Here is a 14,475-nt window from a genome sequence, read left to right as displayed (position 1 = left end):
GAGGGCTGGGGGAGTGGACGAGGATGTCCTTTTCCCCCTCCTCCAGCCCCTCTGACCCCTTACTCACTGGCACTGAAGTAAGTGGCCAGCCGCGTGTTTCAGCACCAGGGCAAGAGGCAATCATAGAGACGCTCTGGCAGCCAGAGCATCTCTATGGAGGACCCATCCTCCGGTTGCCTCAGGGCACAGTCAGGGACCATGCCCTGCCCCACTTTTTTATACTTCCTTTTTTTTAGATCCCTGGATATCCAGGGGTCTACTTTTCTCCCTGCGCTGCAAGTTTGCAGTGCAGGGAACATTTTTTTGTTCCCACACGTGCCTGTTGCCCCACCTCAAAGGGGTTTGAGGCAGGGCAAGAGGCATGTACATGCTCATGTGGACGCACACATAGAGGACACAAGACCTCAGCAGATTATTGTGGAGGTTCATAAAAGGGCAGGGTCCAACTATTCATATATCATCATTGGCAAACCCTCACAGTTGAGAATGATTGTCTTCTATGACTGCCTTATCTCTGGACCCACAATGGCTTGTGAGGCCTATTCAGGATCAACAGACTCTGTTGCAGCTCAGGTATATGTTTCTGTGTGGGGTAGATGGTTCTGAGTTCTTGGTTCAGTCTGCAACATGCTGTTTCTGCAAGTCCCATTTTTCTGTGTCCTATTATCATTGTAAGTGTTGCTGGCATATGTTGCAGGGCTTGGGTCCCCTCTTGGCCAACTCCCTATTCACTGGTGATGACAGGGTGGGTCCTTGTGTGTGTCATCCACATATTCTGGTAGCTGTTCCTTCTAGCGTGCCAAGGCTTGGTCCTATCTTCCTGGGAGACAGTTCCCCCTCAGGTAACTCTCTGGATCCCACACCCTGGCTTCTTCGTGGGGCTCCAACCTCCCCTATACTCCACCTTTACCACATCCAGGGCCTGAACTGACATCAGTGTTTTGATGTCTAACGCCACAGACAATAGCTCTCTTGTCTGGATGTAAATGTGTCACTGTACAGGGTTGTGGGCCCTGCCTTCCCAGGATGTGGCAGACCTGTGCCACTGAGTTAGCTTCAGGAACACTGTGGTCTTCTACCTCTGATGGTGTGCTTTCGCCTGCCACATCTTATTAGATAGTAATACAAATCTAATGGGAGCTGGAGTTATGGCACTGATGATAATTCCAACATCTTCCTGCAAGTCTTCCTATGGGGCTCCACCACTCCTTAATACCCCATCCCTACTATATCAACTCCCACTTCATTGTCCTCAGTCTCACTGGAGTGCTTTAAGCCACAGAGGACTTGTTGCACTAAAAAAGACAAAGTCCTATTTTTAACAAAGTCCCCTAAGGTCGATGTGGTCTTGATTTTGGCTCAGAGACAGCTGAGATTAAATAGCTTACCATCCATTCAGTAGTTTAGCTCCACTCCAACTGGAAGCCTGTTGGTAGTCAGATGTAGCACTGTGACAAGGAATATCAAGAAAAGTATTGGAGTGATGACAAGGCCTTGCTTAAATTTCTGCCTTAGCCTCAAAGGGATCTGTGATGGCAGTGAACTAGGTGATGAATTTTGATGGACATCCATACTTCAGGAGGATCCTCCATAGCGTTTTTCAGTTGACTGAGTCAAAGGATTTCACAAGGTCAAAGAAGGCCACATAAAGGGGTTTATATTGTTCCCAGGTTTTTTCCTACTATGGGAGAGCAATGAAGATCATGTCAGTCATACCTCTTGATGCCCTAAACCCACACAAACTCCATTAGGAGCTCTTCAGCAAGTCAAGGGAGATGGTTCAGGAGGGTTCTCAATGATCTTTCCTGTTGCGGACAGCAAGGCGACCCCTCTGTAACTTTCACAGTCAGATTTGTCTCCTTTGTTGAAGACTGTCACAATCATAGCACCCATTATGTCACCTGGAATTTCCTCATCATTCCAGATCCTTAAGATGGGGGCATGGAGCTGTGATGTGAGCTCCTCTCCCCACTACTTGAAGATTTCAGCAGGCATTCCATCAGCTCCAGGTGCCTTGCCAATCTTCATCTGCTTGAGGGCTTTCTTCACCTCATCAAGGGTTGGAGGAATTCTGAGATCGTTTCTGACAGGGTGTTGCAGGATAGAGTTAAGAACATTCCTTTCAACAGCAGAGTCTCAATTAAAAAGGTCTTCAAAATGCTCCTTCCAATGAGTATAGATGGCTCCCTTTTTCTTGATCATATATATAAACTTTCTGAAACTAACCGTGGTCTCTAAATATCCACATGAAGTTAAGTCCTACTTCTAGGAAAACGCTGAAAAATTCTCCCTGGGTTTCTTCACAGCCATGTATATTAACTTCTCTTAATGCCATGTTCACCTGCTTGTACAAATTCTGTCCATCTCTTTCCCTTCAGTAGGTAGAATTTGGCCTTGTGACCTACATGCCACTCAAACACAACAACACCTAAAAGCATGCCAGCTCCTAAAGGGAACATACTAATAGCCCCTAACAATAACTTTTTGTTCTATTCTACAAAGGTTCATATATTGTCCTAGTTATTACTATCTTAGCACTTGCCAATAGCACATAGAACAAGGTTACTAATATCTGTCATGTGGTCCATCCTCTGCTCATATAAAGGTAGAAGAGAACCTTCACCTTTTTCCTCTAGACTACATAGGGATTGAACTTGCCACCACACAAAACACACCTGCCACTCCTCCACTAAGCATAAAAAATACTGATGAACATCACACTCGGCTGGTGGGTGAGAGGGTGAGGAGGAAGGTGGTAAATAGGGAATGAGGAGAAAGTGGTGCGTACTTACGTTCCGTTTTACAACACTGAGACTGCTTTACACTTTTAGGCCACCACAGTGCAAAGCAGCTTTAAAGTAAATAAGAATCAGGCCTATGAATGCCCCTGAGTTTGTAAATTTGTCAGCCTCATGTAGCTAGGAAAATACATCCTGTAATTTAACCCTTAATGGTGTCCAGAAAATATCTTCTATATTGCTTGCAGTAAACTGGTTTTAATTCTATTGTCTGTATTGCATTAGTGAAAAAGCAGCTACGTGTATAGGCACAGTGGTGTTGCGCTTGGCATGCCTGGCACATGCTGCATGAATAGTCAACAAAAATGATACGGCATTTATAGGTTTTTAAAGGCCAGCCACTGATAATACATGAACCCTGATGGTAAACCAGAGATTCAGTTTAATAAAAGTAATTACTGATGTCCAGCTTAATAACAGCATCTTTCTTCCCAATTACAAATGTACCATGTTGCTGTCTCTGCCAAAATAATAATTTTAAGTTTTATTATTCCTCAGCACAATGTAGGTGCCTTTTAGTCAATGTTTCTACTTGTAAAAGGCTAAAAAAATGTATCCATTTTACAAAAGAAGTAATAATCTGACTCATTTAGGGAACCCCTCCCCATCAAAAAAGAAAGAAATGATCAGTAAGGCACGAATGTTTTTAGCATTAAAAAAAAAAGTTAAAGCACTGCATTTCTCTGCAAGGAAGAAGCAGAAAAAACAGAAAAAAGAAAGACCCCTGCCACATTATCCATTAGGCATAAGTGAATAATGAAATACCTAATATGCCTATACTCATAGTCTTTAATCTTAAAGCAAATTATAGTATTCAAATACAGTATTTTACACATGCACTCTGATAACACTTTCTATCTTTCTTGGAGATTTTGTGAACGACACGATATGAAGCACAGTGTATTTAATGAAAGGTTTCTAAGCTGATTTCCCTAAAGGTTATTTTCTTTCTTTTCTGTGGAACCCATACGCAGGATATACAACAGGGACCAGGGGTGTATATAAAAATAAACTACCAAGCGGCATCAGAGCTGATACCCCAGTCCTACAGGGGCAAGTGAATTATTAGATCTGTGTCATAAGTGGGTTTTTTTTTAATATGCCATTGTTCCCACTTGAGCACATTAAATTTTCCATATCCACTTTTAAACCAATATTACCCTTTTTTTCCTGCGGTCATAATGTTCACGGTGCAAATTAAACAATCCAACAGTTTAAAAAGTCACACAGTACTTATATGTAAAGCAGGGCAGACTAACCTTTTATGTTTTTCCTCCACTATGAACTTACACTTTGCAACCTAAAGAAGGAAAAAACCCAAAGATATCACTTGGGAAAAGGCATACTAATATTTCATTTTATATTTGATCATGGACAATATTTGACACTGTTTCATGCATCCAAAAAAGTTTATTAGAGCATCATATAATTATTTTCCTATTATAACTGTATCTTCAACATCTTTAAGCCTTTCAAATTGCAAGTGTAAGCATTTTGGGGTTTCAAAGATGTGTTTGCCAATTATTTTTACACTAGTTCACATAAACAGGAAGGACTGAATCTTAGGTATGAGTTATATATTCCTGTACAAAATAATTGTATATTCTATGAAGACTGATTCTTCTTCTGGAGAAATATACAACAACACAAGGGAAATCTTGTACCAGCAGCATAACTGAAGTGGCAAGACACAATATTAGAAAAACAGAGCTACTTTCATTACTGTGATGCTGTGTGTCAGAATCTCTCTCCTTAATGAACCTGTTTGCAATAAGACTCAGGGTGCAAAGAGGCTATTTAGAGAGTCTATTGTGTCTATAGTGAGTCCTTCAAATATCTTCCCACCATTAGACATGCCGCATTGACCAATTCTGTCCTGATTGCTGTTCTTTTTAGTATCAAGGGACATTCTTGCCCAGACAGACGGATGGATCAGAAACTGCAGTTCATAAAATGTTTACACTGTACACATACTCACACAGCGATACAAACACTAGAGTCCCAGATCACACAGCGTGTTGAATGTGCCAGTGTCATCTGAAGGCTTATGACTTTCCAATATCAACGAAAGGATTTAGGTTAAACTTTGCCTGTGTTGCCTGCCTGTCACTCTAACAAAAGCCTTATTTTTCCCCCTTTTCAGAGTGTACCCAAGCTCATGGCTCACATGGGAACATTTCAGGCAAATGTTCTCTGTGTCACAAAGCTTTCTTGCTCTGTTGAGACTTTCTCCTAATTGCTGACAGCAGAAAAGGACCATACATGTCATGTCATCAAACAGCAAAAAACTTTGCTGTGAATAAACAAAACAAAAAGATTTCCTAAAAGATTATGAATTCCTACTCTCAGTGACAGCAGCATAGAACAAGGGACTTTTCTCAACAGTAATTACAGAAACACTTGGTTACTGCCTACAGCCCTGTAAATTAGTCCTTTTACAAGAGTCTAGACACCAGCTTGTGATGTATTTGGTTTAGCTTCAGTGTTCCTATCTATCTGCACTATTTGCCTATTAGCAATTACTGAATGAGTTTTATCTTCACCTTTCATGCACCTAACACCAAACAGTCTCTTTACAATAAGTCTTTTTTTTCTCTGGACTTTTTGTGGTCTTACCCCTTCTATTTTAATAGAGATAATGCATCTGCCAGCTTTTGCAAAAGGGTTCCCCCAACTGTCAAGAAATAGAAAGAACTTTATATATATGTAAAGTCCTGATTGCCAATGTATTAGATGTAGCCCACCAACTATACTTATTATATTTGATAGGATACCAGAGATTTCTCTATTATTAGCTAAATATAAAAAAACAGATCTAAAAGATTGGGGAAAAATATTAAAAATGTAAATGCCACAGGTAGACTCCAGTGACATATTGCCAATATATTAAATAAGGGCTGTCATGGGAAACAGCTACCTCTAGGCTATAATAAATAACTTCTATTAAGAAACATGCTTTGAGAGAGGGGCAAGAGTCTGAAGAAACCTTATTCACTTATGTACCCATTTAAAACTAAATAATTTCATTATTCAATTTGAAAAATAAATTAGGGTACACTCACAGAAACATTTAGACGCTGTTTTTGAAAATTATAGAAATTATGTCCTGATAGTATGCCTAATGCTCACTTGTGTATTTTGCAGTACAAAAGATAAATCGTGAGGAAGAACACATGTATACACATACCCCAAAGAGCCCACATGCATCACATTTCCCCAATATTCTAATTTCTATCTCATTCAAAATTTGTATCTGATCCTCCATTGAAAGATGAATTTCCAGGAAGCTATGCATGCTTCCCAAAGCCATGTAAAATAGGAGAGGGAGGAGTTTACCTACACATTCAGAAGCTGGTAAGAAATAGGAAGTTGTTAACAGTACAAGTCAAATAAAAGTTATTCTTAAGGTAAAATCCCCATTTAACCAGCTTCTGCCCTTTTAATCATACTGGTATCCTTTTGCCAAAGTCAAGAAAATGGTATTAAGGTAAGCAAAATTAAAATCTGGGGCAAAGATATTACAAGGATATTTCCCAGACTGAAAAGTATAGGATTTGGGGTCCATACTTTTACAAACTTCTTACATAGCATAGTTCTTATTTTAGTTTACTAATAAATTTGATCAAAGACCATACTTATGTTGCAGTATAAAGCAAAAGAACCTGACTACTTCTAATCAATAAGGAAGCACCAATTAAAAATATTTTATTAGTAGTATTTGGAAACATCAACCAAAATTGAAGCCTGAATGTAGTGGGCTTTATACAAATACACAGGATGAGAAAGCGAACTCTTCTGGACCAGGATAATCTATACAGACCAGATAAAGGACAAGAGGAAATTCCTATCATTGTCCATATGCTGCAAAATGGAAACTGAATTATTCAGGGGGGATTGAGTGATTTTCCCAAGGTCGCAGTTTGCAGCAGACCTGGGAAGTGAATGACCTAGTTAATATCATTTAATGCTACATTAATACAGAAGTGTAAAATCCTTCTCTATTTATTCTGGATCAGTTTATAACAAATTGAGTGCATCTATATATGCCATTAAGGCAACGTAATAAACTCTGATGCAGTCTGCACCAGTGTCAGCTGTTCCCAGGCAGAGCATTTCCACATGTGTCTGGGACCACAGCTGTCTGAGCCTGGGTAAAGCAGCCTAAGGCTGGCAGCAGCCCCAGGAGATCAGCCCCAGGCTGCAGGTGGTGGTGTTGTTGCAGAGGGGCTGGTTCAGGCACGATAGCACTGAAGTGTAGAGCTAAGTGGTAAGCAGCCCCTGCCACACTGTAGCACCATTGTGGCCCATCCAGCCGCTTTCACCGTCTACACATGCATTTCAGCACATGTAATTACTATGCCATAGGATAGTACTTTCCCTAGCAGTATTATCCTATGACAGAGTTAATTAATTTACTACAGCCTAATACTGACACACATGTAAATGGTGACACTTTATTACAGAGCTAATTAGTCAACTGCAGTAAAGCACACATGTAGATGTGCCTAGTATTATTTAACCATGTAGTGTGTAATGCTCAATTCATGTTTTGGTGGGCCTTTTCCAGTAAATAAAACCCCAGTAAAATTACTCCTTTCTGTTTCCCATCTCTATCCCCTTTAGACACCCAGTATATATAAAATATACTTGGGGGGGAAAGAATAACAAAGGTCAAAGATCATCCTGACTTTAATAGGTCCATGGAGCTGGCATGGTTGGGACACTTTGGTTTCCTAACGGAGTGCTGTGACTAGCCTCACAACTGTCCACCTTGGTCACCTCAGCCTGAAAAATCTGGTAGCCATTTATAACTGGATCAACTGGAGACTAACTTTGGCCTGGGTCTAGAGCAACACTGAAACTCTGAATCCGAAGCTACAATAAGATGTCATAAATGTTGCCTATGCAACTTGACAAAAGAGGGCAGAATTCAATCCACAATGTGTATGCATCTCTTCCAATTGTGAATGAATATTTGAAAGCAAAATCTGGCTTCTAAGAATAAAGTAAATATTGTAAATAAAACAACCCTCTTCTGACTCTTTCTACAATTTCCTGCACATATTATGCACTGCTTACATATTATAGATGATACATATTGTAATTCATTTTATTATTGTTTCCATCTGCCTTTCCCATATAGAAAACTGGTACTTTCAATTATGTCTTCATTTTTAAGTTAATGAAAAAGTCTGTTTCTCATTCCACAGCCTTCCATCTTGAAATCTTCTTCAGGCTTTGCCTCCAGTCTGATGGGCAGACAGCCTTCTTATATTTAAAGGTGCGGTTTACAGAAAACCTAATTGCAGATACTTACACCACAAAGGCACCACATTGCACTCACATGGCCAATCTCTGGGTTTTGTGACTCTAACCTTTTCCCTCCCTCTGTTTCTTTTATTTCCATTGGGAATATTAGATACATCAAAAAGATGCAGGGCCAAGTCCCTAGAGAAAATCACTATTTATTGAAGCCCCTCCCTCCACAACTGATTCAGAGAATATTATCAATTTAGTAACCTTTTCACAAAAACGTAGCTGTCTTGGAATAAAATTATCTTCTAGACTTTCAACAATCCACAGGGGTTTTTTTTGCCAGCAGTGCCACCCTTATGCCAGCAGTGAATAAGCAGAGGAGTCATGCTCAACTGTGAAAGGCTCCACAGATATGCTATACATTTAGATTTATAAGCAAAACCTGCCCTAAGAACTAAATCTAACAGGCAGCCCCTGTCTTAAGTGACCACTTTTAAGTTTCCCTAAGGTTTCCAGTACAATTTTGTTTGACCTTTAATTAAAGACTACCTCAACGAGGCCCTGGGGTGGCTACTAAGACAGGCCTTTACCATGCATTTACGAATGTACATACATGAACATCCTGTGAGACCCATACATACAGACATACAAGCACACTTTCTTTCTTATAAAAACAGGTGTGGAATATATCATTTTTTTCTCCAGCTGGCAATATCCCAAATAAATATTTTTACAAACAATGTTTGATTAGAAATAGTAGGCATTTATGTAAACTACAGCCACCCTTCACATTCATTTTCATTGTCATAGACTCATATATAATTAAGTAGAATAGGTAGAAATATATTCTTCAGGGATGTTTTACTTATTCATAAAGTAAGAGTTAAAATCCTCACTTCCATAGACTTCCCTTACGTGTTGCCATAAGCAAATTAATTTTATGCCTTATAAACAATGATATACAAAGACCCCAACCTAAGTAGATGCTGAATCAGCACCTCTTTTTTTAAAGGCACTCAAACATTTTGTATGATCAGAGGCTAAGGACAAATGTAATGTTTAGCCACTTTGAAGGGGAGAGGAGCCAGAATGAAGGGAAAAGGGGTTACTATTTCAGAGCATTTAAATGTCTGCATGCTTCTGCAGCAACATGGATTTTAATGAGTGTAAATTTAACCCTTAATGAAACAGATTTAAAGTTGCAACTATTTTGTTACACTTGTATCTCTGCAGGAGCCTGCTGATGTAACAGTTTTATCATAATAGCATGTCATTTAATACTGATACAATTAAATATTATACACAGAGTTTTAGCTGTTTGGAACCAAATTTTTCTTGTTAAACTGCCTAAAGAACATGCTGTGTGCCACTTTGGTTCTAGGGACCAGACTTGTTGGAGCAGTTAAATTCTGTCTACATTGAAATCCTATGCTATTCTCTCATTCTTGTGCATTTTCACTGAGAAAAACAGTTTACTTTTTGATAAATTCTAAGTTAAAAAAATCCAATTAATTAACATGTTTTTCAAAAGAATAAAGTAACCGTAGTATATAGTATATAAATAAAATAAAGCAAAGACATTATTTAAAATGAGCATAGTACCAGAAAGTGAAATACAACCAGTAATAGAGCAACAAATACTCTAATGACTTAAATACAGAACTAGCAAATAAACAGATGGAAGGTGCAATTAAGGGAGACAATTAGTATTAAATTATGCCATATTTCCTGAACTTGGTTTCCAAAGATCAAATTCAGATGTTGCATGTATTCATAGTCTTTGGAAGAGTAAATAAAACATTCTGCACATGACACTCCATAAATCTCATACTTAACTTACCATACAAATTAAATCCAAACACAAACATAACTTTAAAACCTCCTCCTTTCTGACAACATAGTCATACAACCAAGCTAATCAGCATTGCCAAGCATGAATTTCAGTATCAATAGCTGTACCAGGCAAACTGGTCATGTTTTAACATTTTGCCATATTGGGGTGCTTGTTGTATACAAAAATGTTCTAAAATGCTCACATGAACTTGGGTCTGTACACTAAAGCTGCTACACTGAATGGTTTTCAAACTGATTCAAGAAACACTTGCTTCACTCCTAGGACAGACTTTAGAGTTTCCAGAGTCTTTTTCTAACCAACCAGCCTAAAAAATGCAAGCACCTCTCTATTCTGCCTCCCACAGAAAATGGAAGCTAAACTGGGGCAATTTACCCCTGAATAGAAACCTGCTGAAGTGCCAGAATGTAGCCTCCAATGACTGAGGCATAAAGCAGACATGAAACAGTAACTAGGGATTAGGTTGATGCACAGTGAGTTCTTCCTTTTTAAATCAATGTAATTGCTTCCTGTAGCCACACCCTAATTTACTGATATCCCAAGACCTCTTAGAGCTAGAATCTACAGTGTACAATGTAATTTTGGTAATGGGATAAAACATAAAAACAATGCTTTTTAAATATCTTTAACATAGAGTCTTAGCTTGTGTAATCCCTGCTGCACCTTTACTGACGTCAATGAAGCCCTCCAGTGTTACACCAACTTACTATGTGGCCCACTATCTTTTGGAGTCTAATACACTGAAATAACTATTCAAAAGTGAATGCCTTCACCTGAAGACAGTGGTTCTCAAATAAGATGCTGTGGCACCCAGGGGTATTGCAAGAACCTGACAGAGTGCCTCAACACCTACAACAGTGCTGCAGGGTGAAGCTGCCCATGGTTTTCAGGAAGCATGTCAAAGCCAAACTGGGAAGGGCAGTGGCAGAAGCAACATGCCTGCCTGCATAATATAATGCAGGCAAGTGTGACTTTCAAGTGCAGGAACTTCTCAGTTTGCCTCCTAAGCGATTCCTAAAAGAAAGGCAAATGGGACAGCTCCACCTGCACAATGCACCTCTGTTTCCAAGATACACCAGGTAGCGTCTGACTGGTAAAGGCGGTGGCAGGAGCATGTGATCTGGCTCTGCAAGAAGTGGGTGGCGCAGTTCCATCTAGCCATGGCAGCGGTGGCACTGTGGCACTGCCCTTGCCTGCCTGCTCCCCCTTCCTGAGACTCATGTGTCCTTTTATTCACACCCTACTTGTTCACCCCCTCAGCATTCCCTAGGTACTGTGTATTAGGGGTGTGCGAAGTGGGCCCTATTTGATTCGGATTCGGCCAGAATTAGGGACAGTGACTTAATTACTTGATTCAGATCACTGCCCCTGATTCGATTCGGCCAAATCTGAATCTGTAGATTCAATGCTGATTCAGAGAATCAGCAATTCGGCCACAGACACAGCTTTAAACATTTTTCCTACATACCTTCAGGTAGCAGGCGCGGCTCATGATCGCTGCAATGCTGCACATGGAGCGTCCCACAGGAATGCAGGGGGGCCCTCCACGTGTTCAGTGACGAACCCGAAAGTAGATCAGAAGTATTTCCTGTCCACTTCTGGGTCTGCCAAGGAGCACACTGGGGGTCCCCCTTGCACGGCAATCGGCTGCAGGGAGACCCCGAGTGGCCCCCGCCAGACCCAGGAGGCACAGTCACTGAGGTGGGGGAGGGGCAGGGGGTCCTCCCAGCATGCTCCCCGGCAGGTACAGAAGCGGACTGGAAGTGCTTCTGGTCCATTTCTGGGTCTGCTACCGAGCACACTGGGAAGCTCCCTGTGCTTCTGTGGGATGTTCCATCTGCCCCACCATCACAGCACCATTCATGTCCGAATCTCCGAATCTCTCCGAATTGATTTGAAGGGTTCCGATTTGATTCAGAGAGATTAAAGGGTCCTCTAATTCAGTTCAGATTTGGAGATTCAGCCACTGAATCAGGCTGAATCTCCGCTGAATCAAATCAGGAACCAAAGTTTCGTACAGCCCTACTGTGTATGCAGCCCAGCAGCTCATTCCTGCCAGCCAGCTTCCCCAAACTCTGTCTGTTCAGGGGAAATTATGCTGGGGAACTAAGGGAAGAACTTGGCCTAGTGCTTCCTGATCCCCATGTGTCCCCTGGGGCCATGTATAGTATGGGGGAGGGGGAGTCCACTGCTATCACTGGAGAAAACATGTAATGAGCCAGACACAGCTAAGAGACAACTCCCAGTCAGTGGCCTGAAGGGGCAAATAAAATATAATTACAATTATATAAGCAATTAATAATGTATTAATGAATAATAGGAGTATAATGTTTATAACATAATATTTATAATATATTTATATTACTGTCATTTTTAAAATGGGGTACAACTAAATTCTGGAAAGTTTTGCCATGCCTTGAGTCTAAAAAGGTTGAGAACCACTGTCTTAAAATAAATAACAACTACCCTCCACTATTTAATGCTCAACCTACTCCTTTATCAAAAAAAATGTTAAAAAGTAGGGAACTGGCAGCATGTCCAGAAACGTATTGAATCCATGTTGTGATAAAACGGGAGAGGACAGCATTTCAGAGTTCGGGACTTTTACTCCCACCTTTCAGATGAGAACTTCCAAAATTATAGATGCAGTGATGACTTACTGAAATATTTAAACCACCAGTTCAATCTTTGTGAATGTCAATTCTTTATTTCTTGCTCACTCTAAAAGAAAAAAAATTACAAAAATCAAATTCCTAGTTCTCTACATTGGAGCCAATCAAGGCAGGTTTGATTAGTAAAATGTAAACAATCAGGAAATAAATTTTCCATTCTGGAACACCATATCCTCTGCAATCTATTAATTATGGGAAGTGGTATGCACAAAGAATAAAAACACGTAGCTAAAGAAAGTGGTAATAGGTACCCTGACTCACTTGGGAAAATATTTATAAAAGAAAATGATCTGTTCACCAGCATCTGCAGTCTCTTCCTAGCAAAGAATCTATCAGCAGAAAACTAAATAGTCATTTTGCTATTCTTGATAACAGTGATGATTAAGGTCAGGTGTTCTCCTTACAGTTATCTCTTTTGTGAAACAAACCCTTTCTGCCCAGGGTGTTCTCAGGTAGAATAGAATTTTATTTCTTCTACATCAGGTATATCAGTTTTCTTATGTTTTTCAACACATTAGCTACCTAGTCAAGACAGAACAGGATAAGAACATGAAAGCTCACTTCTTGACTGAGGACTTGTCTACATATGGAGTTATTCAAAAACAGTTATTCCAGAAAAGTGATTCTGAGAGACTAATTTCATTCAGTGTCTACACATGGAGTCATTTAGAAATACCCATTTCCAAAATATCAGCATTCATATATGGAGTCATTCAAAAACAGCCTTTCTGTTTTAAATTCACACCTTACTTCAAGCCAAAATTATTTTCAAGTGCAAACAAGCCATTATTCCATGTATTTGAGTATTTCTGGGGACTCTGTACATGGCTAGATTGTGCCATAGGTTTGAGGATTTGCAGAGAAGGAGGACTTAATTTCCCAAGCTATGTAGAAAGGGAAATTCAAGCTTCCTAAAGATTCCAGACTTTGGGAAACCACTTTTGTGGCTACTATGTTGCTGAAGATTCTTTCACTGTTAACCATCCTTCCCAAAGCGCAGTCTTAGTGAAGTGATGGCGAGCAGAAAATAGGTTTTGACAGACAGACAGATGGAGGTCGTAAATCTGAAAGGAATTATTGCGAAGACTTGCTGAGCTAAAACAACTTTCAGGTCAGAAAGCTAGGATTCACTTCTAGTTTGAAAAAATGCTACTGGGACTATACTACCATGAGTAAACATTGAGCATTTAAAGAAACCTTAAGATACCTGGAAGTCTGAAATTGAAGTTGATTATTCTTCTACCACAAGTAGAATGTTGTTCGTCTGACAGAATACAACTTGAAGGTTGATTCCTGTTTTTATATCACTGGTTGGGATTTTTCTTGTAATGCCCTATTTGCAGTTACTGGTTGGGATTTTTCTTTTAATGTCCTATGTCTTAGATGCCAGTAATTAGTTCTGTGTGAATAAAAGGACACTTGATTGGGAAGTTTTGCTCTTTTCAGCAGTGAAAGTAAAAGGTGTGATCTAGAGTTCCCTACAAAACAGTATGAGCAGTTTTAATTATTGTGCTGTAGGAAAAAATTCTCAAGCCCATGTCCAGGAGCACCATGCACTTGTGTATATCCAACAAAACCAGCACCACCAAAACAGTCACAACTACTTGCAACGAAAATGTCTTTACACATGGTAATCACCTCTGTTGCTTGTACAGAACAAATAAACAAACAAATAATAATTAGGGATGCAGGATGGAACTCTGTAATTGCTAATTAAGGAACCAGCAATAAAAGATCTCCATACAAGCCTTGTTTCATGGTGTTACCATGCCTATGTGTTCTACCAGACTCCCTCAAATCATGAGAAAGCAGTTACATTCACTGTGTTGATCACAAGGAAAAGAATTCTTTAAAGGAATTTGTTACTGACTTGACCTATTCTGGATCGTGCATCTTA

At 39.8% G+C, this 14,475-nt stretch overlaps 1 protein-coding gene across 3 annotated transcripts in view; it reads right to left on the bottom strand.

The window, feature by feature from the left end:
- The window catches only part of BNC2 (basonuclin 2), a 450,307-nt gene that overhangs the window by 352,918 nt on the left and 82,914 nt on the right, over positions 1–14,475 (bottom strand). The window contains exons 1-2 of one of the 3 annotated variants that reach the window (XM_019554997.1): positions 12,567–12,600; positions 4,058–4,098 (exon numbers count right to left, since the gene is read on the bottom strand). The exons of 1 other annotated variant lie outside the window; for it this stretch is intronic. The gene's annotated coding sequence lies outside the window, so the exon portion shown is untranslated. Of the gene's footprint in view, positions 1–4,057; positions 4,099–12,566; positions 12,601–14,475 lie in introns of those variants that run through there. One more of the 3 variants, XM_019554996.1, reaches the window with a different exon arrangement.

Source organism: Crocodylus porosus, unplaced genomic scaffold (assembly GCF_001723895.1).
Source record: "Crocodylus porosus isolate Cpor-Errol unplaced genomic scaffold, CroPor_comp1, whole genome shotgun sequence".
In the NCBI taxonomy this organism is placed as follows: domain Eukaryota; kingdom Metazoa; phylum Chordata; order Crocodylia; family Crocodylidae; genus Crocodylus; species Crocodylus porosus.
This window is presented reverse-complemented; position numbering and strand designations above follow the sequence as displayed.